The 26,487-nt window shown below is 46.7% G+C and overlaps 1 protein-coding gene and 1 long non-coding RNA gene across 13 annotated transcripts in view; both read left to right on the top strand.

Moving 5' to 3' along the window:
• HIPK2 (homeodomain interacting protein kinase 2) overlaps positions 1 to 26,487 on the top strand; it is a 135,866-nt gene that overhangs the window by 51,428 nt on the left and 57,951 nt on the right. The window lies entirely within an intron of this gene.
• The window catches only part of LOC308179300, a 29,891-nt gene that overhangs the window by 176 nt on the left and 3,228 nt on the right, over positions 1 to 26,487 (top strand). Inside the window, exon 2 of the long non-coding RNA XR_013940327.1 lies at positions 1 to 26,487. This exon is cut by the window's right edge and continues 3,228 nt beyond it. This is a non-coding gene — a long non-coding RNA (uncharacterized lncRNA).

The following is a 26,487-nucleotide window of genomic DNA, read 5'->3' on the forward strand; positions in this document are numbered from 1 at the left end:
CCACTGCAATTTGTAGCAGGTTCCAAGTAGAACCTCTCAGGCATAAGCACAGTGCAATGGGCCTGACGAGACGTGAGAAGTGCTGAAAGTTTCTTAGTGTTATCACTGAGCTTCTCCCTTTGCAGAAGGCTTGGAACAGTCTTGGATGACTTTGGTGACTTGCTCAGCTCCCAAACCCAGGACGTTCACCACCTGAAGCGTTGGAGAATTGGGAAAACTGTCTGTTCCAGCAGCTGGTGCTCACGTAGAGGCAGGCATCAAAAAGTTAGCAAGGTTTCGGTTAGCCTGGTAACAGGAGCGGTACTGCAATGAGTTGGTGTCTTTAACTGGAAGTCTTAGGATGAGATCACTTGTGCTAGTACTGCTGAGCAATACCACATTTTCTCCCCGTCCACCCGTAGGTATCTGTTGCTGTTTACCCTAGGCTGTGTTCCCCAGAAGCTGCGTTTTCTGCAGCGGGGGCTGTGTTTACAGCACCTAACACACAACCATTTTTGTGGCTGAGGCCCTCAAACAGAAGGGTAGCAGAGTACAAACAGAAAGGTAGTGCTGGTACACGTGACTGCAGGGGTTAGCACGCACGTTTACGTGACAGCTGGCGTGCAGGAGGAGAGCTGCTGACCTTCCTCCTGTCCACCACGGTCAGAGCTCCTGCTTCAACCAGTTGCTTCCACACGGAGCTGGGCACTCAGAAGGAAGTCCAGGGTGGTGGGGGTGGAAGGAGGATTTGATGTCTTAGACAAAATAAATGGAAACTTTTTTTTTTCCCCCCCCAAAGAATGTTTTGTTTGCCAGTGGGAGGCTGCAAACAGGATAGTCATCCAAGAGGGTAATGGAATATTTCCTTGACTCTCAAAACGATATTAAGAGGGACAGATGAAATCTAAAAGGTAAACAGATTCAGCTGAGGCTAGCTGAATTTCCTGGTTACTATGCTAAAAAAGTTAATGATGAAACACTCCCAGTTGTTTCAGCAGGTAAAAGGAAGTAATGGTGCAGGCCTGTATCTAAAACAAAATAAATAAAGTTTACCTAAGATCTCGTCCCTATAGCTGTCAAAAATACAGCTCCTGCCATTGTTAGCAATGTAAATTAGTGGTTCAGGAGGGCTGCATGAGTACAAACAAAAGGATAAACTAGCCATGTCACTGTTCCTATAAAGCTCTTCTGGAGGCTTCTTTGATAACACCTATCTCCTTGTAGCAGGTGTGTGAGGGACCCAGGAAGGGAGAGGTAGCATGGGCTGGAGTCTACGTAGCTGTGCTGATACGCGTATGGAGATGTCGGTTCCAAGCGTATTCCTTTGTAAGTGAGGTCAAAATATAGCGCGATGTGCAAGATATATAATGAGTGAGAGGAAGAAAGACATGCTAACTGGGTTGGAAGATAACATTTTGTCTTTTGAATGGGTTCTTGTTATTGTCACCGATTGTTACTTTCAGAAAAAAAATATGTTGAAATTATTCTTTTTTCTCTATTGTTTAGCTCTTGTTCTCAGCTTTGTTATGGCCACAAAGAGATGATAAAAATGGATTGGCACAAAGTTGGGTTTCGTGTATCATTTAGAGACAGGTTTAGAGTTATGTTTTCAGCCCTTAGCACTTTGATAGGGTCTGTTCTTCATTTTGAAAATAGCAATAAAAGAGTAAAGAACATAAGAAAACACAATTTTTTTAAATGAAATTGTCAGTGCTAGTTTGAACTTTGCCTCTGATCTGTATGAAGTCTCTGAACTGTGCAGTTGGAAGAAAGCAGATACAAAAGAGAGGGAAAATGCCCATGTTCCTGGCTACTGTAGAAGGTAATAAAAAGCCCCCAAAGTCTTACTTGTTTTTAATCTGTATATTTATGTCCATATAAATCCACTGAGAATAAACTTTAAGCGTTTATGTTAGATTTAGAGAATTACCTTCCAGCATCAGTACCTATGATATAGCACAAAAGAAACTAAACTTAAGCTTTTACAAATTGCCCTCTTGGCTTCCAAAGGCATGGGTAACATTAAAGCATGATCTGAACTGGTGTTAAAGCGAGCAGTGGTGGTAAACGGGTGTGAAGCATTCCTGTGTGGCAATCGGAGGCATTGTGCATGCAAAGGGAGATAGCTCGTGTTGAAGCTGAAGGATCAACCTGCGGCATTTGGCAGCACGGTGTTGTGACACGGTTGCCAACCTCTGACCTTGGTGGTGGGTGTCCTGCCATGGGGACCTTGAACGAGTCCAAGCCTTCAGCCTCCTCCTCAGAGAGAGCTGAAGAAATCTCCCCAGCTGCTTCTCCACAGCAGCTGGAGAAGTGCAACAGTGCCTGTCCTACCTGTAAGTGGTCAGGGAATTTTCCTAACAGCCTCGATGCTCTTCTTGGGTCTGGAGGGCAGCAAATACAGAAGTTGGGAGAGAAGCAGCAGGAGCAAACCCAGGGCAAGAGAGGTTGGTTCTGATGAAAGCCATGGATGGCAAAGGTCAGAGTTGCTTGAGGCAGCTGATACAGCAACGTGAACTGCTCCTCTCAGCCCAATTCTGCCGTGTGGTTTTACGTGGGATTTGAAGAGATTAATTTCCAGTTCAAGGTGTGTGCTTTCAAGCAGCCCTGGAGCTCCAGCTCCTAGACACGCTCACAGTTTTCACCTTAGCCTGTGGCTACAGTAACTGATTACTGCCCTCAAAATGGCATTTTAAGTCATGTAAGAACCTTGTGTGCAGGACATAACTACAGTCCTCAGTTTTGCAAGGGGGATGTCAAGGCAGCCCACTGACAGAGCAGAAAAAAGATGCTTGTTTTTCCTGCACAAAATGCCTGTGATTTTTTTTTTTGTCTTGCACAGTTCAAATTGAATGGTGAGTGAGGACCTAGAGCTGGGGAAGCTTGTAAATGCTGACTTAAATCTTCCGAGCTGTTGGTATGCTCAGGCAGCTTGTAAAATAGCCACTTCCATTGCATTTCCCCCATGCTTCTGCCTCATCTTCCCTCCTGAGAGGGATCCACGTTGTTGGGTCTTTCCCTTCCGCACCAGGAATAGCACATTTCTACGTCGTTACCTCATGTAGGTTTAAGGTTAGGCTTCAGGCTGTGCTGTACCCTCGTGCTTTCTGCTGTCGTGTCTTCTGTCAGTGGTGCGGCCAGGCAGTGGGGTATATCCCTTCACAATGCTTTGAAATGGCGGCGGTGCTCTTGGTTGCGTGCCCACGCAACCCTACGGCGTGCCATGGCTTCCACAAGATGGCCGCTGTGGTGGCCTAGCTGGCCTGGCCCTTGCTGGCCACCAGGAGGGAAGGGAGGACCAAGTCGCTTCAAAACCATGGTGTGGTACAAAGGGTAGGAGATGGTCATGGCTGCTGCAAGGCCTGAGCTTGCTTCCCCTGATGCTGGTGGGAGCCTGCACGATGAGGACATGGCTGGCTGGGAGCTTAAGGGCTTTCTTATCTGTGCGGTGTGGCACAGGCCCACGGCAGCGCGTAATTAATAACGATAACTAACCCTCCTTATGCAACCAGGGAATGTCTGACAGCGTTAGTAGGTGGTTGCTCAACAACAAGGCATGTTACGACTAACCAGCTGGGACCAATTACGAAAGCCTCAGTGGTGCTAGCAAGCGCCTGCCTGCTCACATCCTCCGACTAAGTTGGGAAGATGAGTGACTGCTCTGCAACATGTGGGCAGCCTCACAGCCTGGTGGCGTGCGGTGTTTGACTGAAGTTCAGCCACCACATCGAGCATGGGATGCGTGCACATTCCGGGCTGCATCTGCTGGTCACTGACCAGCCATGGCTCCCTGCATCGGGGATGTCTGTAGCTCATGCTCCCAGATTTGGGGTGGGAAAGTGCCCCCAGGGCTGCACCACCACCTCCCTCTCTACTCGGCAGCTTCTCCCAGCCCCTCGCCGCTGCTGCAGCAGCATCCATCCATTCCCAGGACCTTCCCACAGCGAGCAGCTGCATTGAAAAGCAGGAGCTCCCACTCACAGCTCCCTCATCGATGCTTAGTTGCTACATGAAGATTTCAAGAGTGTGCGAATAAAACATAAAATGAAGCAAAAGACTAAGTGGCACTGCACAGAAGAGGGGAAAAAACACTGAATCATTGTCCAAAAAGGTGCAGCCATTAGAGAATAATAATAGTTTTTGTCTGTGGTGCAGCTGGGGCCACGGATGCAGAAGGAAGGTCCTCAGTGACCTGTGCAATGGCTGTGTTTGTTTAATGTATGAAAACAAAGAACTGAAAAGCAGACAGGGCCCTTGCAGATACTGCTGCTGTCTCGGTTCCTGTATCTGTGCCCTCTCTTGCTGCGTGCGTGTGTGTTTTCATGCTCCAAATCAACTAATCACAGCTACATGCTCTTGGATGCCTTCAGTTTTGCATCTCCTTCTCCGTGCTGGGGCACTCCCAGGTTGTTGAATTACTATTTTTGTAATTTAGAAACTACGAAAAATAATGTGAAGTCAAACGGTTACTATTTTAGTGTCTGTTTCTGCAACTGTCCTTCAGGACGAGCTTGTAGTAATGACATTATTCCCACCCCTCCACCCTGACCTCAGTCTTTTTCTATCCATTTAGCGAATACTGCAGCTTGCTCTGTTTTTAATGGGTGGGAATCAATGTGGCTTTTTAAAATTGGATTCTCTCTGCCTGCACAAACAAAATCAATGGTGTTATTGAGCATGTGCAGGGCTGTGTGAACAGGAGCAAGCCAGCAGAGTTTGCTGCCTCAGTGAGGAAGGGGCAAAGCTTGTAACTCACACTGGGAGGATCAGGCTTTATTTCTGTGATTCTTGGTAAGGGCTGATGAGCAGCTCAGCACTTTGCAGAAAGTAAGGTCTAGGGAGCACTCTTCATCAGATTAATACGATTTTTAAGGTGATCAGCATGCTGCTGTACAATGGACTAAAGCCAGAGCAGTTTGAGTGCTGGCAGGAGGTTTGAACATCCCAGTAAAATGAGATTTGATCTGAACCATGCTTTAGTTTGATATCAGTTAAAAACTGGGTTTTCCCCACCTCATTTTGCTCCTGCTGTGGCCTGGTCAGAGACCTTTTGTCTCTGAGCTGAGTTTCAGAGGGAGGTGTAGCATCAGGGATGAGTTCTTGCCTTGCCCAAGCTAAGTGTTTGTACCCAAACAAAGGGGATGGGGAATTTGTGTACCCGTGGTTTTTTTTTTGTTTTTTTTTTGGGGGGGGGGAATGTGTTCACTAATGCTGAGCTGTCTGGGAAACTCGACTGACAGAATTGTTTATGGCCTAGGGAGATGGGGGGAGGGCAGATTATAGATGGATGGTTTTGGTGTTTTTTTCCTACTTCTTCAGGAATAATCATCAGATTTAATATTCTATTGTATGGTGTGGGAGGGATGGACTCTTCCAGCATGTTCTCTTGGAGACATCAGTGTCATCTGTAAGCCCTGGTTTTACAAGGCTGTGGAAGATGACTTGTGAAAGTGGATTAAATGATACAGAGTATTTTCAATTAAAACCCAGCTGAGTAGGTTTATCACGATCCATGAAAGTACCTTGTACTTGCTGGCCTTAAGAGCCTACCAACCACTGCCGCCGGCTGCGTTGGCAGGACAAAGAGCACGTACGGAAAGGAAGTTCAAAATTCGTTCCTTGTTGAGTCTTGACGTCCCTGTGCAAACTACCAACGCAGCGAGTGTATTTGTCTCCCAGGAATCACATTGATACTCCCAGCCCTGTTAGACAGGATGCCAACAGCCTTCCAGCTGTAGCCAGTTTCAGACACTACTGATACGGGTCAGGTTCAAACCAGTGGCTTTAGTTTTATGTGAAAGACTCCAGAACCTTTTATCAACCTGCAGGGCCATTCAGTCATTTCGCATAAGTGCACATGCCAACGCTTGTTTTGAACACTGCTTTGTTGGAGCACAGCGAGCTCAGTGTTTTGAATGAGAGCAGAAATTTCTGGCCGTATGACAGAATGGGTTTTCTAATGTTCCTGTCAGCTGAGAAGCTCTGCCCCAAAAAGGAAGGGGTGGCAAGAAGGGGACTTTCCTACAGAAAGGCGTGCTTGTTCAGTGTCCTGTGTTCTTCTGGCCAAACAGGGTTACCTTTAAGATTCTGTTAGCTGAGTATGGAGCCTGATGAGTGGAAAGGAAGAGTTGTGTTTATGATGGATTCATGTCTCCGTAGCCGGGAGGAAAGCCTGAGCTGGCGTTTGGTTCCTGACAGCAACTTCTGCTGTGGTGCTGCTCATGGATTTGGCTGTGCAACTTCCCAGAGAAACTCTCTGATTTTGGTTTTCGTGACCCACTTCAGGTCTCTTGATTTCTAAGTGCTCAAAATCTCCATCACCACTGGATTCCATTTGCACATGGCATGGGAAAGCTTCTAACAAACAAGGAAATTAACCTTCTCTTGCTGTCCCAGTTTGAGCAAGGATTTCTTTATGGCTATCATTTAATTATGAGATTGTGACTGGCCTGGACAAATGAGACAGTTTCAGTATCCTATAATCAGTATGGCTCATCCATGCATACATTATAAAGTATGTAGAGTAGCTATAAATGATGCAAGAATCATTTCTCAGTACAGTGCTTGGTATGTGTAAGTATGTCCTGGTGGGCACCCTTCTTCATTGTGCAGATGCTGTCTTACCAATGCAAGAAGCTTGTGATCATCACATATCTGCTAAAGCAGTGAAAAATGTCTTTATTGGCCTCTTTTCTTTCTTAAGACAACAAAGGTCCTTCTTAATTATTTTCAAATGTTACCAGCAGTGGGGTTTTCTGCAATTTGCAAATCAGTGCAAGGAGCTTCCTTTGGCTGAAATGCATTCAGCAAAGGGTCCAGTCAAACACCAGTTTACCGATCACCTAATTTCCACATGTAATGCAATTTTTAATCAATACAGCCTTTTTTTCAATACGTACTGCTGAGATTATTAGAATTCGGGAAGAAAAAAATAATTCAGTGTATTGTAGCATGTACCAGGAGAGGCTTTTTTCCTCTTGCTTGTGCTGGGGACTTCACAAAGCAAGCCATTTGTTGTGGAGGGGACTCTCATAGCTGCGAGGGCAGGGAGCTTTTCACACAGCTTGATGCACCATTTCTCTCCACTACAGGATCAGCAGTGTGCTCTGCTGTGGTGCTGGACCTGTGAGGTGTTCGTTCAGAAATGGGCTGAAAGATCCAAATGTCCCCATAGGAGTTATGCAAAGTCCCAGGTGTTCCAGCTGGCCCTGCCTGGTAGCATGGGAACACGTAGAAAACATTGGTGAAACTGCTGGGGAAAAAAAAAAAAAAAATAACACAGGAAATTCTGATTTATTTGGGGGTATTTTTTTGAGGTTTTAGGGTTGATACTGTGAACATTTTGATTGGAGCTCTGGCAGTTAGGAACTTAACCAAAATAGAAAGCTAACATTGTTAGTTGAATCTGCAGCTGAGAATAAAGAAAAAAAAAGTATTAATGATTTAAAGACTCTTCAAATAATAAGGGTATTTGGACTACCCTGTGTTCTTTTGGTTTGAGTAAGTGATATAAAGGCTCCATTTTGGTCTAATCAGAACAAAATTTCCCTCCACAATGCACTTCTCCAAATTTTTTAGCAAAAAATAACCTCTTTTTACTCTAATTAAAAACCTGCCACTATGAAATTTTGGTGTTAGGCATTAATGTAACATTTCTGGCGGATGAAAAACCAATCCAATTTTACTTCATATAGAGGACATGTTTTCCTTTTTTCTTAAATATATATATATCCTGTCCCCTTACTAATCTCCAGACTGCATTCTTAAACATTCTTCAACATTTTTTCCCTTCTTTTTTTTTACGGCAGAGTAAAAATAATAAGCTGAAGTCTGAAATAGAATTGTTGCTCTTCAACTTTCCAAAGCAGTAAGGGAAAATAGATTACATACATAGTGAGTTTTAAAAATCAGCCAGTGTGTGGGATATGCTACACTGAGCCTCTTTTCAGAAAAGAACTGGATTGCAGCCTTTAGGAGCTGTGTTTACTGTAAGAGAAACTGAATTTATAGCAAGTAAAGGATGTGGGAAGTACCAGCTCAGTACTGCTGCAATGACTGCAAAGCAAAAATTAAGAAAAAAAAAAAAAAGCTGTACAGACAAAACAGGGATTTTCCACTGTGGAGATAAATTACTGGAAGTGCCTGAAATCCATTTGTTCTAGGAAGGTGCACCGTGCAGTCACTTCTGTCTTTAACCTATTGAAGGGTTAAAAGTTGGAGCGCGAAGTGACTCGGGGAGAAACCTCCTGTCACAGCGCTAAAGACTCATTTATTGGGAGAGCGCTACGCTGCTTACTGTAATTGCAAGAAAATTAAAAGAAAGCAAATTAGCTGGGAGCTTTTCAGAACTCTTCCTCCTTTTGCTGACGTTAATGAGATTTTTCCCCATACCAAAGCAGCTTTAATAACTTCCGCCGAGTGGCTTCTGCAAGCCATTGCTTACCGAAGAAAACAAACCTGGCGTGACGGCAGCTCGGCGGCGCGCAGGGGAAGGAAGGGGCAACGTGGGCAGGGGGACTCGTTGGGGTGGTTTGTGTTGCAGCCTGGTGTAGGGATGTGTGCCGGTTGTCTGCCTGCGGACCTGTGCCTCTGCCAGCCCCCATTCCCAGTAAAATGCACCTTTAATGGCTTAGGTCCTCGTGTGGGTCTTGTTGGGGTGGCTGCTGCAAGCGCGAGGGTTGTGCTGTGAGGGTGAAATGTCGTGGGGCTGTGTTTCTGGCCGAGGTATTTCGAGGAAGGTGAGCTTCCTAAACCAGGGTGGAGGTTGGGACAGAGGGGAAGGGCTCAAGTGTGCTCAGCTTCCTTAGCAGGAATTCCTCTGCGAAGCAAGAACCTGCTGCTTTCCAAGAAACTGGGCTAGCAGGAGAGATGCTTTGGAGGCGAGGGAAGGAGAAGAGCGAAATTATCCATGCGTTTGGAGGCCCCTCTGTGGGGAAATGCTGAGTTGCAAGCAAGTTACGTTGCAGGAAAAGGCTGTAAGACCCCTCTTTGCTCCTCGGTCCACCCAGGAGAGAGGTGGCCACCAGGGCTGTGCTGAGCCTGGTCCCTGTGCGAAGGAGGCTGGAGGGGCCGGAGCCGTGTGGATCCCGAAGGGACAAGGGGACGGTGAGGCTGTAGCTCTCCCTTGGCTTGGCTGCGGAGCTTTGCTGCGCAGGGCTGCAAAAGCACCTTGGCTTTCCTGCAGGTTGGCGATGGATGCAAATGTTTGTTTGTGGTGGGCATCTCTCTAGCTATGTACACACAAACCCAGTGTATACGTACGCGTGTATGTTGAGTGGGAGTAATATTTTGTAATTTCTAAGGCACTCCTACGTGAAGAGACGTGGGTGCCTAAGAAAACATAGCTGAAAGCAAAATCAACATGACCTAGTAAACAACAGCTATCGAGCACATGTGTGCCTACCGTAAAGCAGATCCTTCCCGCACGGGCTGTGCTTCTCCGGGCCGTGAGGAGTTACTGCCGCTGAGCTGAGAGCTCCCTGCAGGATTTCACTGAGTGCAGGCAGTTGTTCTGCAAACTTTCTTCTGCATTTAACACGCCACTGTCCGGGCATAACAAGCCAACATCCAGCGGCTACAAAGCCTGCTTTGTAGGAAACGCTACCCACTAGGTGCGGTGCAAGTGGGGCTGGTTTTTGGCAGTGGTTGCTTGGCAGATACCTTCCTGGTGCTGTCCTGTGGGTGACATCACGATTTGCAAGTTATTAAAAGTTTAGGAGGATTCAGAACATTCTCTTCCAACGGTTTCTAAATATTTCATGCCTGTCATCTAAAGCAGTTTCAGTGCTTCAAAACAGCAGGAGAAAAAATTATGCATTGTATATTTATAATACATGATTGTTGATCTCTGCTGACATTTATCTTTACTCCAGAGAAGAGACCAGATAACTTGGTTGTGGCTGTGAAGGTAAATGTCATAACCAGGATAGCCTGTTACAGATGTGTATTAACCCTTTCAATTAATTTTCTTAACACTTTAATTGGCTTAACAAATGGTCCTGTGATAAATTAGCCCTGTGCTTTTATCCTCCTCATTTAAAGGAATATGTGATGAAAGTTGCACTGCTCCAGAAGTCAGCACAGAGATGCAAACCATAAAATCACTCTCCAGGGATGACAGAGGAGGTCAAGCTGAAGGTGCAAGAGCCCAGAAGATGGTAGCTCTGTGCACGTTAGCAATTAGTATGACCCAGTGGGAGAGGAGCTGTACAGCAAAATACTTGGTGCCAGGGACCTGACACCCATATTTTTGGCCTCGGTGAGGGCTCTTTTGGACTAGGCCCTATTCAGTGGGTGAATAGGCTGTTAATGCTCTGAAACCACCCTGCAATGTGAACATGCAACAATGGGAACAGCAGAGAAGTTTGCCTTGAAAGGGCCGAAACTGAAGCAGTGGTGTATTTGCACCCAGTCTTGTTAGTTCCTTACACTTTGTATAATATATGTATTTCTTTTAAGTGCCAGCTCCTGATATCCTACCTTTGTAGGAGAATCTGTTTTGTAACTAAAAAAAAAGGGGGGATGGAATGGGGTGAGGAGGGGGATTTCTAGACTTCAGTGTTATTTCAAGAATGAACGTGAATGAAAGCTAAACTTAAACTGAATATAGTTTTAAATATATAGTCTTTAAAAAGAAAAAAAAAAAGACCTCATGATTTTGGAGGTTGGCGAGTGACTTCTTAGGTTGTCCCTTCCCAGGAGAAAGCCTGCAGGAGCAGTCTTGATGGGAGAGGAATACCTCTGTGACTCTGATACTGAAGTCAGAGGGGCTGAGCCTCTTCTGGTTTAAATCATTGCCTCTCTGGTGCAACAGCTGTGGAGTTACTTGTGGTTTAAGGTCACTGCGGCAACAGCTCTTGGAAATCTGCTTCCACAATTTCCCCAAATTGTGACGTGGAGCTGCCAAAGAAGTCCAGACTCTTTCCCCCACCCCCCCACCCCACCCTGGACTTTTCTAACTTTACAGGCCCAGCCTGCAGTCGGGCTTCCTCTGGGGCCAGTGCCCTTTTGACACCTCTTCCTTCGAGTGGTCCTTGGGGACGTTCCCTGCCAGAGGGGTTATGGTGTATGTGCGCAGCCCGCTGCCCTGAGGAGCCGAGAGCTGCCCCTAGGCGCTGAGAACGGAGGTGACCCTCCCCGCCAGCACACCCACGTGCTTCTGCTTCGTCGTGCTGCTGGAAACCTGCTTGTAGTAAGAGGGTTTTGCAGAGATCACAGCAAGAAAATGCAGAATGTACCGGTACCGGGGAGGGACGGCGAGCGCAAAGCCACCCCGCTCTGCCTGCTGGCTGGAGAGGAGGGATTCGGGTAAACGTGGTTTTATTTCATCTCCTGGTTGGCCAGCACCAGGCAACTCAAGGTTTTGAACTGAGGACAATAAAAGCAAAGTGGAGCGTAGCTGCTTTGAGGGCTGTGTTTGAGAGCTGCAGCTAGCCACTGGAAATGTTTGAGAGGGAAACGCTAGATTATTGTCAACTGAATGATTAAGGGATTACCATTGAGTTAATAAAAACATAAAAAAAATCATTCTGGTCTCTGAAGTGTGACAGGTTACTAGAATTGTCAGTGCTCTGCTGGAGATGAATCTACTCCAAATAAGGTGAATTTGTAAGTAAAGAAAATGTTAGGTTTGACACTTCAAAAAAAAAAATCCTCCTGTTGGATGTTTGTCTCTCTTCTTTCCCCCTAGTACTTCAAGACGGGATTTCCACATCTAAGATTTGGATCTGTTCTGTGTCTCTGTTAAACAGTATAATTGAAGTCTGAAAAAGTTTCGATAGGAATAAAAGATCAACAGCAGCCTGATGAGACAGTTTATAGAAAACTGTCCGTTGTAGCCAGGCTTTTAAAGCATCTCCACGTAATTTTTTTAAAGGATGTTGGTAGTTCAGACAAAAGGTATCTTCCCTTTTAACTGCCTGGCTAGTTCTCCCTTAATGTACATGCATAATATATGGTTTAAATATTTTATCGAATATATTAAATACTTTAGAGATTTTTTTTTTCAGATAAAACTTCATTTGAGTGCAAATGTAGAAAAAAATCATGAATCATTCAGGTTGGAAAAGACCTCTAAGATGATCTAGCCCGACCTTTAACCCAGTACTAACGTCCACCACTAAACCGCGCTACTAAGTTTTAAATCTACATGTTTCTTGAAGACCTCCAGGGATGGTGATTCAAATCACATGCCATGGACTTTTGTCTGTGCAAGGGCAATTATAGATTGTATTCTCAGAACAGCTTATAGTATGTTGCAGTGACATAAACTAAAAAGAATTAAAATGTTTATATCGAGCCATAGGAAGAGCACAGGTAAAGAATGGATGTTTGCTGAATGAAGGTGAATTTTGAGACTTTCCAGAGCATGGTAGAAGTAATGCTGGAAATTTAAACAACAGAAGAGAGAACATTTGCACCAAAGAGGAGTGTAGGTATCTTCTACATATCTCCATTAACCCTGCCAAAGCTGGTGTGACTGTGCAAAGTACAAATCCACACAGAATTTGGATTAGGAGCCTTTTGGATTTGTGACGAGCCTTTTCACATCTGCAGTCACTGTTAGCTTATTCTGTTAGTGGTGGAATAACCTCTAGCATTTGTGAGAATAATAAGAGATCGAATGCTTATTATTTCTTTTTTTTCCTTTTTTTTTTTTTAAAAAAAAAAATCTTTATTTCTGGAGCAGAAATTTATTACGGCGGAAGCTGTGTCATGTGGGGTGGCAGCTGGTGGGCCAGGGGAGCTCAGGGGATGCTTTGCTCCTGGTCCTCCCGGGGAAGATACCCTGAAGCTTTCCTGGTCCTACAAGGTGAAAAAGGTAGAAGACATGGTCTAGTGTTGGGGACCTCAAAGTAGATGATGAACAGATAAAGTAACAGGATATCTGTGCAGACAAAGTAACAGGAGCAAACAAACAGTGTGCGTTACCCCCTGAGCACTACAGGAAGACGGGCAGGGGTGTGCTGTGAGCAGCCACTTCCCCGCGTTGGGTCTGGTGGCCCTGCTCCAGCAGAGGTCACCGGCAGGACTCCGGGTCTGGCAGACACTGCAGCCTCGAGCAAGAGGTACTCAGGGGTTTCCACGGGGCTGAGCTCTGCCCCAGTTTGGCATTGGGGGACGGGGTGCCTCGCTCTCCCCTGTAGAGGTAAAAGAGGTGGAATCGGTCCTTGCAAGCAACTCAGGAAGAAGGAGGAGAGCGTAGGATGTGAGATAAATTAATCCTGCAGACTACATCTGCCCTTGAGTTTGGTCAATAAGGAAGAAAAGGGAAGTAATATAGACGCTGCAAGTTTATTCAGAAGTTGTCAGTCTGGAAAGCGCCCTGCCTAAATTGAAAATAGCTTCCCTTTGCGGAAGAGGCTTCCTTGCTTGTTCTTTATATATTTATATCTGACCTGGGGAGGCTTGATGGACAAAATGTTCTGTACTTATTTCCTCTTCTTTTTTCGGAAGAATGCAATCATTGAGTGCAGGAGAACTGAAGCTGCAGGAACTCATGGTGTGTACCTCACCGGGGTTAGCCACTCCACACCATTGCAGGGACAAACACCATGTTTCTAGGACAAGAGCTGGCACCTGATGGGCTCCTTTTGTCCCTGCCTTTGTGCTGCTGCAATGGTGAGGCTTTGCTGCTGTGTAAAGAGCAAAGAGCCGCTCCCCTGCCTTGTTCTGGAGGCTTTGTGCTTTCCTTAAGCAGAGGGCATCAGCCTCCTCTGTGGTGGAGACAAGGGCGAAGGATGATGAGACCAGTAAGGCCTGTGTGAAATAAGCCTAAAGGACTTCAGAAGAATGTATGGAAATCTCCGCCTGACTTTTATCAATTAAAGGGAAAAGGGGAATAGTATAGGCATTGCAATTAAAAAAGGTAATGGAGTCTGATTTACATTTCAGAATGTATTAGCTTGGTTTTAATTGGAAAATAATTTGAATTGCAAGGAAAATAATTAGATTAGAAAGCCACTCAGCAATTTACTGCTCATATTCCCCAGAACCGGACTCCTGGTTCAGTGGAGTAATTTTGAACATTGTGTGAGCTGTGTTTGATTTCCCCCTCTTTGTCCACCCCTTCGCTCCTCTCCTAACGAATTGCGTGCTGGAAGTAGAGGCACATCTTCATTATTGACTGCGTTTCATGTCTGAACTTCCAGTCGGTCACAGGGGCTTTACTGAGGTACGAAATTGGTGAGGAGTTGTGAGAAAAGGGCTGGGGGAGTTGATCTGGATTCCACCAAGCCATTTATTCTAAAGCTAGGTTGTAAAAGAAAAATAAATTTCAGGTCAGGTGTGGTATCTGTTCTTGCAATGGGCAGAGGCATTCTGGAGTTGTTCAGTGCAGGAAAACCGGAGCTAGAGATAGGCAGTGCGTGCAACGAGCTCATTATTTATCCCTGGACATGGATGTATAGCTGGTGCTCCGCTTACAAAAGGCTTGGCGCACCCCCAAACACCTTGCAGTCCAGGAGCCCTCGTCCTGCAGACTTCGTGCATGGCTGAGCTGAGCCCTAGTTTCCCTCCTCGCGTCTCAGGGTGAATGCTTGTGGATGGGGACGGAGGCAGCCTGCAACCAGGCCTCCTTTTGCTGATGAGCAAGTGACCATCTTGCTCGTGTTTTCGTGAGGCTCAGCCATCATATTCTAAAGGAAAATATTTTCTGTCCTTGTCGTGGAGAAGTACGCAAGGGAATCTTATTTGGGGCCTTACCCATCGCTGCTTATTAATGTTATAAATCACTGTTTGCTGGTTCATAAAAACAATCTATCATAAACTACAGATCTTGAAAAAATCCTCACAGATCTCAGACAGAAAGCAATCCATTACTGCTGCTTTTTCTCTTTTCTTCTCACAGACTGCACCATCAGCCTATGGTTATTTCTAATTATTTATTTACATGCATAACCCTTGCCTTCCCTTGCAGGGCAGGAATGCTTCTTTCACTTGAGGGACAACTAAAAACCGATTTGATTGGGCATGAAGAGTAATTGGACGTCATTTTGAGAAGCAATTCCTTTTTGTAATCCATCATTATTGTCATGCTAGCATATTCCTGAGGCAGGGCAGCATTTGCTAATCTCCGATAGTCCTAGGCTGTTGTTTCTCCAAAGCAGAGGCCCCTTTCTCACACTGACTCTTTTCCAACCTCTGTTTATTTCCTTAATGACTGAAGCGAAAGCAGATATTGTTAGATAAGTGGCTATAAATGATTCTGGCAGCTTTGTATAAAGGCATGTGATAAATTTTCAGGAAAGAATTTGTTGCCAGGATAGCTTCTGGAGCCAAACCGTTGGTGCCAAGCTAAACGGGAAGAGCGCGTTGGAGAGACACGTAAGGGAGCGACCCCGTGGGGCTGCGGTTGTGGCCTTCCTGCCGGTGGCTCCCCTCTTGTAGTGGTGTGGCGATGGGTGGTGCTGTGCTCCGGGCCCTGACCTCTTCACCAAAGCCATTTTCTGGCCGTCTTCCTTCCTACCACTTCTTGGCCACGTTCAGTGTGCTCGTTCCCATCTTGTTCTGGTCATTTGATCTCGGAAGCTGTGTGAGGAACCCGAGAGGTTTGCTGGTGGGACCGCTATACCCCTGTGTATGCAGTGGGTGGCCAGTCCGTGTGGCTGCGTGGCGTGAGGACTGCCACGGGTGCTTCCCTGGCAATGGACAGAGCTGAACAAGGTACCGACAAGGGGGTCACAGCCCTGTTTCTTCCCTGAGTCTGGGGTTCTTTCAGCAGGAGCTTCTCCTCCTGCCTTTGCCAGTATTAGCACCATGACCTGGGCCTGCTAATGTCTCGCCCACCAGCAGCGCTTTCAATTCCCAAGCTTACAAGCTGCAGGTCCCTCCATCTTAAAGAGCTATTCTTCCATCTGTAGGCTGGCTATTTACTTGACTTTATTTTTTTAATTTTGTTTTCTTGCTGAAAGCACAGACCAAGGGGAAGGGCCCCTGTGTCAGGACCCTCACCTCTGGCAGCAGCGTGCATGCACGGTAGTTTCCATTAGTTTGTGTTCGCTCCAAGTGGATTTAACTTTTATTTTCAAATGCCAGCATTTGAAAGGCATATAGGGCTGAGCTAACCATGTAAGTAATTAGGCTAGGAATGCAAGCAGAGGGGGCCATCAGCACTCATTATTTAAGAGCCAGCTTCATTATTTTTACTGCTTGGATGCTTATCTTAACATCAGCAGCCGCTTTTATTTAAAGGGACTTTGTCTTGCAGACTTGATGCTCTTTGCTAGGCTGTCCTGGATGGGTGCTCAGAGATCGCCCGCATTCCTCAGAGAGATGAAAATCAAATATTCTGCTTCAAATATGGTGCTTCCCAGTGCTGAGTCTCCCAGTGAATTTACACCCTACGCAGGCTTCACAGGGGTTCCTACCCCCATCCCTGAAACGGTGCTGCCACCATGGTAAAAGGATGCTCTTTGCCAGCACCCAGTATAGTTTAATAGGTCAGAGCATGAAAGCTATCCTGGGCATCTAAAATTAGAAGATGATGAAGTCTGTTGGGAAAAGCAACGTCAAGTCACGCAGTTGCAATCCCTGCCCCAAAGTGCTTGCAGTTAAATATCTACCTTTGTGCTAAGCTCTTGTTGAATCCAACTTACTATATGGGAGCTGATGAAACTGCACAAGCCACTGTGAGCGAAAATGTAGTTGTGACTTCTATTCTGTCTGCTTTTATTAAATATATATATATGCCTAGGGCTGTATTTTGGTGTGGTGTCTGCGAAAGAGACAAATAGCACAATTTTGTATACCACTTGACCATTCTGGTGTACTACTGTGTCCCATCCCTGACCCCTTTCATTCTCTGTGCTGCCTTTTTATCACTCTTGTGCATATGGTGGAAGCCTGGGCTCTGCTCCTGCAAATGACCCTTGCACAAGGGTGGGTCCTTCCACTTCCACATGGAAAGAGAGATAGGCCTTCAGTCTTCAGTAGGAAAGATTAGTCTAAGATGCTGAACTGCTTTGTAAGGATGTATAAGCAGATGCTCCTCTCATGCTGCCCAAAACTGCCCAGAAAGTTGAAGACGTCTTGCAGGAGGTGGATCACCCGTTTTCTCAGCAAGCCCCCGGGCACTGAACTGTGTATTTATTTCTCTGGGCACCTGGGGAAAGAAGAGGAGATTCTATCTTCTACCTCGCTGCTCTGGTCTTTCCTGCAAATTTGTGCCCAGCCCGGCAGAGTTAAACGCTGCTGCCGTCGTTGCGTGCAGGGCTGCTTTGTTGCCATGTCAACTGTGCATGTCATTTGTTTACATTTGATTTGGCAGAACATTTCATGATAAGAACCAAGGCCTCGAGCGACTTTGAACTGGGGGGTGGCTGGGCAGGGGCACGGCGGGATGGGGAGCGAGGGAGAGGGTCTGCACCCACCTTCTGCCGGTCGCCCACCAAGCAGGCACACGAAGATGTACAGGGCCTTGTCTCCACAGCTAGTTTCCTGGGAAGTAGGAGCATGGGAAATAAATGTTGGATTCCCATATTAATATCTATAACAGCATACATTAATTCTCAGGTGGCTTCTCGTAGCTCAACCCATCAAGCATGAAGGTTATTTCCACAGCCTGTTTGAGCCAAGGTTCCTGCAGCTAGAAATTTCTGTAATCCTACCAAATTCCTGAGAACCAGCTCTGGATTGTTTTCATGTGTTAGTCAGTGATGGGAAGAGATGAATCTTTACAGGCAAAGACCCACAATTCTAGACAAAACTGTGACAGACTTCCCTGAGGAGTTCCCCCAAGTTAAAGGAATACCAAGGCTTGGCCCAAAGCCAGGGAGAAAATGTGTGTCTTAAACGAAATCTACAAAGACTGAAGTGGCACCATGGTCTCCTTAGCACGCACAACAGCAGTGCAGGAAGACTTGGTGCAAAACTAATTTTTCAAAATTACTTCAAAGACAATCGTGGTTTTTTTGTTTTTTCCTTAAATGGAGGCAATCTGAGAAAGGGTTGGTAAAGCAGAAGAGATTTGCTCCCAAGTCCTGTAGCTGTTTGCCAGGGATGTTGTTCTCCTGCATTTGTTACCTGACTGGGAGTGATAAATTCTCCGTTTTCTTGCCCGTGCTGTTCTCTGCCTTCTGGACGTGAGATACTTGGCTTGTAGTGTTGGTGGGAAGTGGAGCGCTGGGGAACTGAGGAGGTGATGCGATTTCCCTCTCCCTTCTTAAAAGAAGGAGATTAATTTAGTGTGTGGTAATACAAAAAGTAAAGCGCATCCCAGTACGGCTCCGCAGAGGAGGGCCAGGGCGGGTGTAAAGTCCGTGGTCCTTCACGAGGTGCTGCCTTTGCCAGCCCCACCTTGCCTTGCCGAGCGAGTCACAGCGACTGCAGCGGTGGGTGGGCTTGCTGGGGGGTTGCTGCTTTCATCTGAGTGAAAATAGCCTTCATGTGTGATTAATGTCCAAACCACCAAGCGCCACCTGAAAGATTATGTTGCAGGGAACACAGGAGAAATGAGTTGTAGGCCGGCGGTGTGTTCCCCCACCTTGATCTCTGTCATTCTGCTCATTGCCCTGGCTTGCTTTGTGTATATCTGTGTGTGATAACTTGTCCTTGTGCTCACCGAGGCAGCGGTTACCTTCTGGGGGCACGCTCACGTATGTCTCCTTCGGTGACGGTGGCTGCTTAAGCAGCGCTGCCTCCCTCTCAACGTGGTGCATCCGATCCGGTGCTCCTCCCAGCCCAGTGAGCATTTGTGCCTGCGTGTCCTGAGCGAGAGCGCAGGGCTGGGAGCCGGGGTTCAGGGCTAAACCCGCACTGCCACCAGGAGATGTAGCTGGAGAGCACAGCCTCCAGAACAGCACACAGGGTTTGCTACCCCCTTAGCCCTGTGCAGGTGGGACTCCGGTGCCTGCTTTTGACGTTGGCCTGCAGCAATGCAGAAGTCACCCGTAGGTGTACCCAGTTTGTTTCCCATCTTCATTAATCAGGGTGTCTGTCTCCGATCAAGAAAGGTGGGCATGTGGTGGGGAGCTAGATGGGGAAGGTGGGCAGCGTGGTAGCATGACCTGTGTTGAAACAGGGGTGAAATGCCTGTTTCCCTTTTTCTTTCCCTTCTTGTATGGCGTGGAGAGATCACATCTAGGTAAAGGGCTAAACCAGCCCCATGACTACTTCAGTCTTTGGCTTCTTTAGGGCTGCGTAACTGCGCTACCAAATGCAGCTATTTTTGTAAGGTGGGTCCAGCTCCTGGCTGCTGACCAACAGTTTTTGAACTCCATTCATGCAGCCCTTGAAACAAACCACCGAAAAATAAAACCCATGAGGTACTACCGACATGCGTAGGATTTAATCTGGCTCCCAACCTGTGTAAGGTTTTTATAGGGCACTAATAATCACATGGTGTGTTCCAGTTCTTGCTTTTTAATTTTCTACTTAAGGGCGAAACTAGGTGTTTTCCTCAGAACATAAGATTCTTTAATTTTAGACACGAGGTCTGGCACCCTTTGTGGAAGCCAGCTGTCTTCTTGTTTTCCTAGCAGTGCCTTCATTCTTCTGCATTGCAAGCCAGCTCTTTTTCTGTGTGGGATCCTTCTCACCTCAGCCCTTTCCCAGTTACATAAAGAAGGAAAAGCGCTAAAAGAGTGGCCAAGCTTAAATTTAAAAAAAAAAAAAAGTTGAAAGTTAAGGCCCTTTCTGATGTGTTGCTACATGCCAGATGTCTGCCGATGGTTATTTCCAAATAAAAGCACTGCCAGGTGGCAGGTGTGGATCTACAATGTTATCTGCAATAGTGAGCTGAATATCAGGTAATAGTACAGAGTACAGTTGAAAATAATGCATCTTGGGCTTGAATCAAAGATCACTGAAGATAGGACAGTGCTTTGTAAAGATTTAATTTGTTATATTGTTTTGTAGCCTTCCCCTCTCCCTCATTTTAAAGTTGGCATTTATATTAAAATCTAAAGCCCGATGCATGGAGGAAACGTGCAGAGATAACTTGCACAAGTTCGGCCCAGTGGCTTTGTTTGAGGACAAGGGGATTGTCTGTGTTCCTTCTGGATGTCCCCTTTTCTCTTGCTGAATCTGGAAAGATGACTTAATCCTTCCCCCAGCTCACCGCTGGAGCAGTGTCAGCAGGAAGAGGTGCTGGTGAGTGGTGCAAGGTGCTCCTGCTCTGCCTTGGGCTTTAATTTTCCTGAACTGCGGCTCCTTGGAGACTCATGATTCCTATGCCAAGAGCAGGGACATGTTGTTTCTGTATTTATTGGGCAAGGCAGATGCCCTGTTTCCTCTGTCACTTCTAGCAGATGAGCTTTCCAGATGGGAACCTCGTTCCAAATAGTCCTTCAACAAAAATGACATTCCTTGGACTCCTTGTTCTCTAAAAGTGCTCCAAGTGACCTTAACACGTTCTCAGCTGTCTTTTACAGCTAAATATTTCTGAAGGCAGGGTCACCAATTGCAATGAAATGTATTACTAATAAACTTGGCACTTTTATCTAAAGATGGGCTTGTGGCTAACATACAAACTTGGGAGAAAGGAAATTATTTTCTTGTTTACTTGTGTGATCTTGTCTAAATTATTTGTCTTCTACATCTTAGTCTTCCCAGCTATAAAATGGGAGTAATAAACTGTGCTTTCCTTAGCCAGGGATATTAAAGTTTATGAAAAGCCAACAGATTTCTCTATAGAAATTTCTCTATAGAAATTATAGGAATACAAAGTGCTTGGGTCTGGCCCAAATGGCTGACCTGTTGTCTGGCTTGTCGCAGCAAGAGTCCAATAAAAGTTTGTTCTGGTTGCAGCCAAGTACCGTAGTTAGCAGCAGCTCTTGTGGACTTTCTTGACCAAACCCTACCCCAACGACCATGCAGCGTATGCACCAAGGTAAAGTTTTCATTCTGATAGGTCTCTCTTCCAAGCTCTTGGTAGAAATACTTCTGCCCCTCCTCGTGCCATATCTGGGGACCTCTTGATTGCCAACAGCATTTAATGCAATGCAGGTAGCAGTGCTCGGGAAGGAGAGGAAGCGATTGACTTTCAGATTCAGGGCTGTTGTTTGCAGGGCTGTGCTTAGGGGAAAACCTGTAAAAAGGTTTCTGGCTTGAAACTAAGCATATCTGATGTGGAATTACAGAGAAACAATGAACAGGAAAGTTGACAATACCATTTCTACAGAGCAGAGCTGCACTTTTACGTCCACTTGAGAAGTAGGTTTTCCAAGACAGAGCCTTAGATACTTAGGAGGGCAATCCTTTTGGTGTCCTGGAAAAAAAAGAAAAGGCATTGTAGCCCGTAATTTAGCAGAGTATTAACGACCTTATCTCCTCGACAAAACGTCATAAAACCTCTGCTCAGATAGATGCACACGCACACAGCTTTCTCCCCAGAAGTTTGGAAGTTAGGACGTGCTTTCTCCATCATCTATATGATTTATTTTCCCCCCAGCTATTCCTCTGGAGTCGCGTTAGGACGCACTGAGCTAAGTGCAGCTGTCTTTACGCGGAGCCGTATTTGCATAGCGCTCCATTTGCATATTGGCTGGTGCTGGCGTACAATATTAATAAGGTATTAAAGGAGAGCAGAGGGAGGGGGAGGGACACGTGACGATTTCAGTCTTGTCTAAGCAAGGCCGTGCAAATAACTTCCTTTTATCCAGAATTAATGACTAATACGCTAACTGGCCTCAGAGTGGGATGGTGCTTGCCTGGGAACGGTGTCTGCAGCAGAGGCTGTGCAGCCCTCTCCACCTTGCACGCTGCTGGAGACGGGAGAGGGTTTGTCCACCTTCGGCTGCAGGGCTGTCATTGGAAATAAACGTAGCTTTGTGTGGAGGCAGAGCACGGGAGTGGATGAGAGGGAGACAGGGCGGGGGAACAAAGGAAAAAGGGGAAAAGAGCAAGGTCTTTATGCAGAGAAAGCAGGAGCCTTGTGCTTGGAAGAGCACGCCTGCCACACGTGGCTCGGCAGGAGGGACGTCCCTCGGAGGCTGAGGGCTGCAGGTACCTGCCATCGATCTGGGTGGTGGCGAAGTTCAGGTCCTTCCTTATGCCCTGGGTTAGCTCACCGTGGTGTGTGTCGTTAGCTCCTCGTGACGATAATGGGATTACAGGACCCTAGGAGGCCAAGGACGGATGGCTGGCGTGGGGGAACTGCCCAGCATGACCTCCACGGAGGGATTGCCATCGTGCTGCAGGCAGCCAGGAGCGAGTCTGGGGCTGGCACAGCGGGTACCCTCCTAATGACAGCCCAGAAATGTCTAAGCAAGGGGAGCTGTTCTAGAAGGACCTGATCGCAGCTTTTTTTGTTTTTTTTTAATTTACCAGGTTGCACTGTCCAGGTTGTTTTGGGGAGGACAGGAGGGCCAGGATTCTCATGTTCAGATACATCTTAGCCCAAGAAGGCGTGCGTTGCCTGGCATTGGGAATGGCAGGCCATCCTTCAAACCTGAGCTTGTCTCTAGTGAAATTTTCTCCTGCGGTAGCTCTGAGGCCTCAGCCGCCTTTCTTGGGGTGCAATGCAGCTGAAGTGGATCACCTTTTCCCAAATTCCTGGTGCTTCTGCCCAAAATGGAAGGGGTAGAGGGAAGCAGAGCATGCGGTGCTCCCATCCCCGTGCTTGGCTCACGCTGTGGAGGTTTGGTGGTGTAACCTGGTAATCCCACAGCACACGCGGGGAACGGTATGGTCTTTCCGTGGGGATGGTACGGGGGAAGCTCTGTTCTTCGTCAGTGCCAAAGCCGTGAGGGGAAAAACAAGCCTGCAACATTGCTTGGCAACACAATTATTATAATAGGGTTTGCTTCTTCCTACACTGCCCAACAGAATTATTTTCTCCATATGGTGGAGCTACTCTGTTTTTAACTGGTTCTTCCTGCCCCTTCACCAGATGGCTGTTTTTAAGCGGGACCTTGCAGCTCTGGTGCATGGCTGATCTGAGAGCGGGAGGAGGAATTACAGGTGGAAGGAGGCTCAGGACAGGGCTGCTGGTCCCGGTCTTGGGGGAACAAGCCTATCTGGAGCGAGACGTGAGGTATCATCATCAGGATGAATATTCAGATGTTATCTAACAGGGAAACTCAAAGCTAGCATCCTGTTTATTTTTGGTGGCCGTGGGATTTTGATGAGAAGACGGCGATGAAGGAACTCTAATGGGGTACACCAACGTAAAGTCTTCCCCGTCTGTGCTGCCGGGTCACTTCAGGCCTGACCTGTCACAGCTCGTTGTCCTTCTTGTCTCAGGTGCTAAGCACAGCTTTGCTAATACACTGCAATCCTCATCTGCCTTCTTGCTATTCGTGTCCACCCAGGGCAGGGCACCCACCTGTAAGCTCCTTGTTGCTCCCCAGCTGCCAGGGAGTCCTTGTGCTGCACCACAACGTGCCTCTGCTGCGAGCGCATCCTCGGGGTGCCAAGGACACGGGAAATAAACAAAATAAAGCACAAAAAAACAAAAGGGAGATGCAGAAATTCCAACCATAGGTGCAAAGTGTTTAAAATAGGTAAACCACTTCCTTAGTTTGCACTTGAAGGAACAAAATAGCCCACCTGGGTTCTGGCTAGCCAGACACTGCACCTTTTTGTGTTCAAGGGCCTTCCTCATTTCGCTTTTAGCCTGCTTTTCTAAGGAAATGCGACGTGTGTGATCACGCTGCCGCTACGTTCCCCTTAGCTTTCAAATCCAGCGGACGAATTCAAGCAAATTTGATGCAGGGGGAGGGGTCTCAATGGCACTGAGTCCTACATGTTTCATGAAAATCAGCAGCTGGGCAGAGCCCCTGTTAATGCACGCCCCGGGGGAAAGGCTGCAGTGTCAGCTTGCCACTTAACGTACTGCTGCGGGAGCCGCTCCGTGCGGGAGCTCTGAGCTCTGGTCTGAGGCCCCGCTCCGCGGGGAACCAGGCTCCTTTCTGCTGCTCACCACTCAGTTAAAGCATGAGTCTTCCCGTGGCCTTTTTTTCCCTTTTAATTTTCTTTTTTTTTTGTTGTTTTTCTTTGAGACTTGAAAATAAAAATAACACTTTTCATCTTCAAAGGGCTTTACAAACATCAGCTAATTAACCGTTCCCTCATCTAGTTGGCTGCTTCAAGGAAGAGTGGGAAAGCAGGATTATTTTTTTCTGAAAGCGAGTGAGCTGGATTCTCAGAGGGCCCATCGGAGTCCTGATGGGTCTGCGCCTGCTGCTCCACGCCAGAGCGCGCGGCTCCGTACCGCGTCGCCGTTTGTGCTTTGTTTCTCTAGCAAGTAAATAAATAATGGAATTTAGAAGCAACCGAGAGATGTCCCCCAACACATATTGCACAGCTTATGGGTAACTCATCGACCTGAAAAAGCTGTAAATTGACTTAATTGGGAGGGGAAAAAAATTCCCATTGTTGAACCCGTACACATTAGATCCTCAAATTTTCTTAGAAATTACCTTGAAAGCATTTAGAGCTCTTCTGTTCTAATGTCCCTCAGGATCTTGTGGGCATTTTCAAAACCAGAAGTTTTAGACATCTGGTCCAGATCTCCCCCCTTGGTCCGGCAAGCTGTACTAGGGTGCGTTGTCAGTCTTGCTGCTGATGTGAGAGCTCAACTGGAGGTGCCTGTAGCTGGAATATCTGTGCCACGGTCAGTATCAAGGTGGCAGGTCACTGCTACAGCCATCCCATGCTGCTTGTCCTCAGGACTTGGCTAAGGGAAGCCTCATCTGAATGCAGTAGGTGCCTCTAAGCATTGGGAAGTGGGGAGTTTGGCTGAGAAAGGATTTGGCACCCTGTGTGAGGAGGAGAGATTTTGCATGGCACCTTTGGGACGTGAAAACCAACGTCCACTGTAGGTTTTCTACAGCATCCTCTCCAATGTCCATTGCGAATCCAGCTCAGAAGTAAAGCTTTAGGGGTGGTTGATGCTCTGTGGTTTTGTCCCCATGGCAAACGTTTGGAAATGCCTCAGAGTATTTTGGTGCGGTTGGATGTGGTTGCGGTCGATAGAGTGAGTTAGTCTCAGAGGGGAGCAGCGCCGTGCTTTTGGTTCTCCGACTTTTTGTGGAGGATGTCTAGAGCTCCTTGATTTTCCTGGATCCTCCAGGTACCTTGTTTTCCATCAGGATCAGCCTCAAAGGAATTGCAAAGGTTCTCCCTGTTCTAGGATTCTTTTTCAAAAGCAATTCCATGTTTCATTTCCTCTTGAGACTACTAGTGCTGGCTTTTCCAGTGTGATTCTTTCTTCACAAACATAACTGTGTGTGGAGTTTTCTGGGGTCCAAACCAGGAAGTTCATGCACCTTTGTATCGATGAGTGACATTTGTTGTGCAGGATTTTCACTCGTCAGCATATTTTTTCCCCCCTGCTTTGCATCAGCACAGTGTTCTGTTACAGATTTGGTTGCAATTAGAAAATAATGATTTTTAGTATTGTTAGAGGATGAATTAATTATAATTTTTGGTGGGATAGAAAAAGAGCAAAACCAGAAAGTAGTTCTCAGATCGATGGCTTAAAGTATTTCTCACTATTGTTGCTGCAGCAGCAGTTTTTCTTTCCTTACACATTTACTACTATTCTACAACTGAAAATCCTGGTTCCAAAAATACTGCAGAAGGAAGAAACAGTGATTACAGAGAGCAAGTTCTCAAAGGAAACTATTTTGGGTTTCCCCTATAGTTTAAAAAAAAAAAAAAAGTAAAATAATAAAGAATATAAAGACCCTCAGGGTTCCCAGCATCAGAAATGTGATGCTGTACTTTGAGTAGAAACATAGCGAGTCCCCTGCAAATTCACTGTCTTCAAATCATTGCCTTGTGCTTCCCCTGCCCATCTCCACGTAACTCTAATTTGGCTGCCCATAAATGCATGCATAAATGCACGAGAAATGGGTCCAGAGTGGCTCTCAAAGCCTTGGTTGAGTCTGCAGGTCTGGTAGATAGGGGAAAAAAAGTGTAATTTTTCTTTTAGACTGAGAAATACTGTTCAGGCATCGTGGGGAATGCAGTAAACAAGGAGCCCGGCGATGCTGTTTTTAGACAAGGCACTGTTCGGAGTAGGATTGCACTTCAGGAGGTGCTAAGTATGTTCAGCAATATTGGCATTTTGTTTCGGTTGGATGAAGATCCGAGAGCAAATCTGAGCCTTTCATGAATGGAAACAGTCTTCCCTCACACACCTCTACTTTGCTTCCCTGCATCACGTTGCAAGCGCAAAGACCCGCATCCCTCCCACCTCCATCCCACCTCGACCTCTGCGGAGAGGTGGGAGCTCCTCACGAAGCAGGAAACACGTCGAGCTCCCCTGTCCCAGCTGCGCTGCTCCGCGGGGATGGCAGGAGCAATGCTGCTGAATCCTCCGACAGGGCAGCAACAGGCAGAGCAAACAAAATCCATAATTAATAAAGCGGCGGTGGTTTGTATCTGGTGCTGGGCGGTGGGTGGGATGCGGGGAGAGGCGGGTGGGAGGAGGCCGCGGGGTAATTATAGATGTGAAAAATGAGGCAGGAACATGCGGTAACCTTTCTAGGTTAGCCGTCTGCGTGATCGATGGCCTGCATTGTTTTCCCTCTAACCTTTCCATGAACCTCCCCTTAGAATAAC

This window comes from Anser brachyrhynchus (assembly GCF_964034855.1).
Source record: "Anser brachyrhynchus genome assembly, chromosome: 1".
NCBI lineage: Eukaryota > Metazoa > Chordata > Aves > Anseriformes > Anatidae > Anser > Anser brachyrhynchus.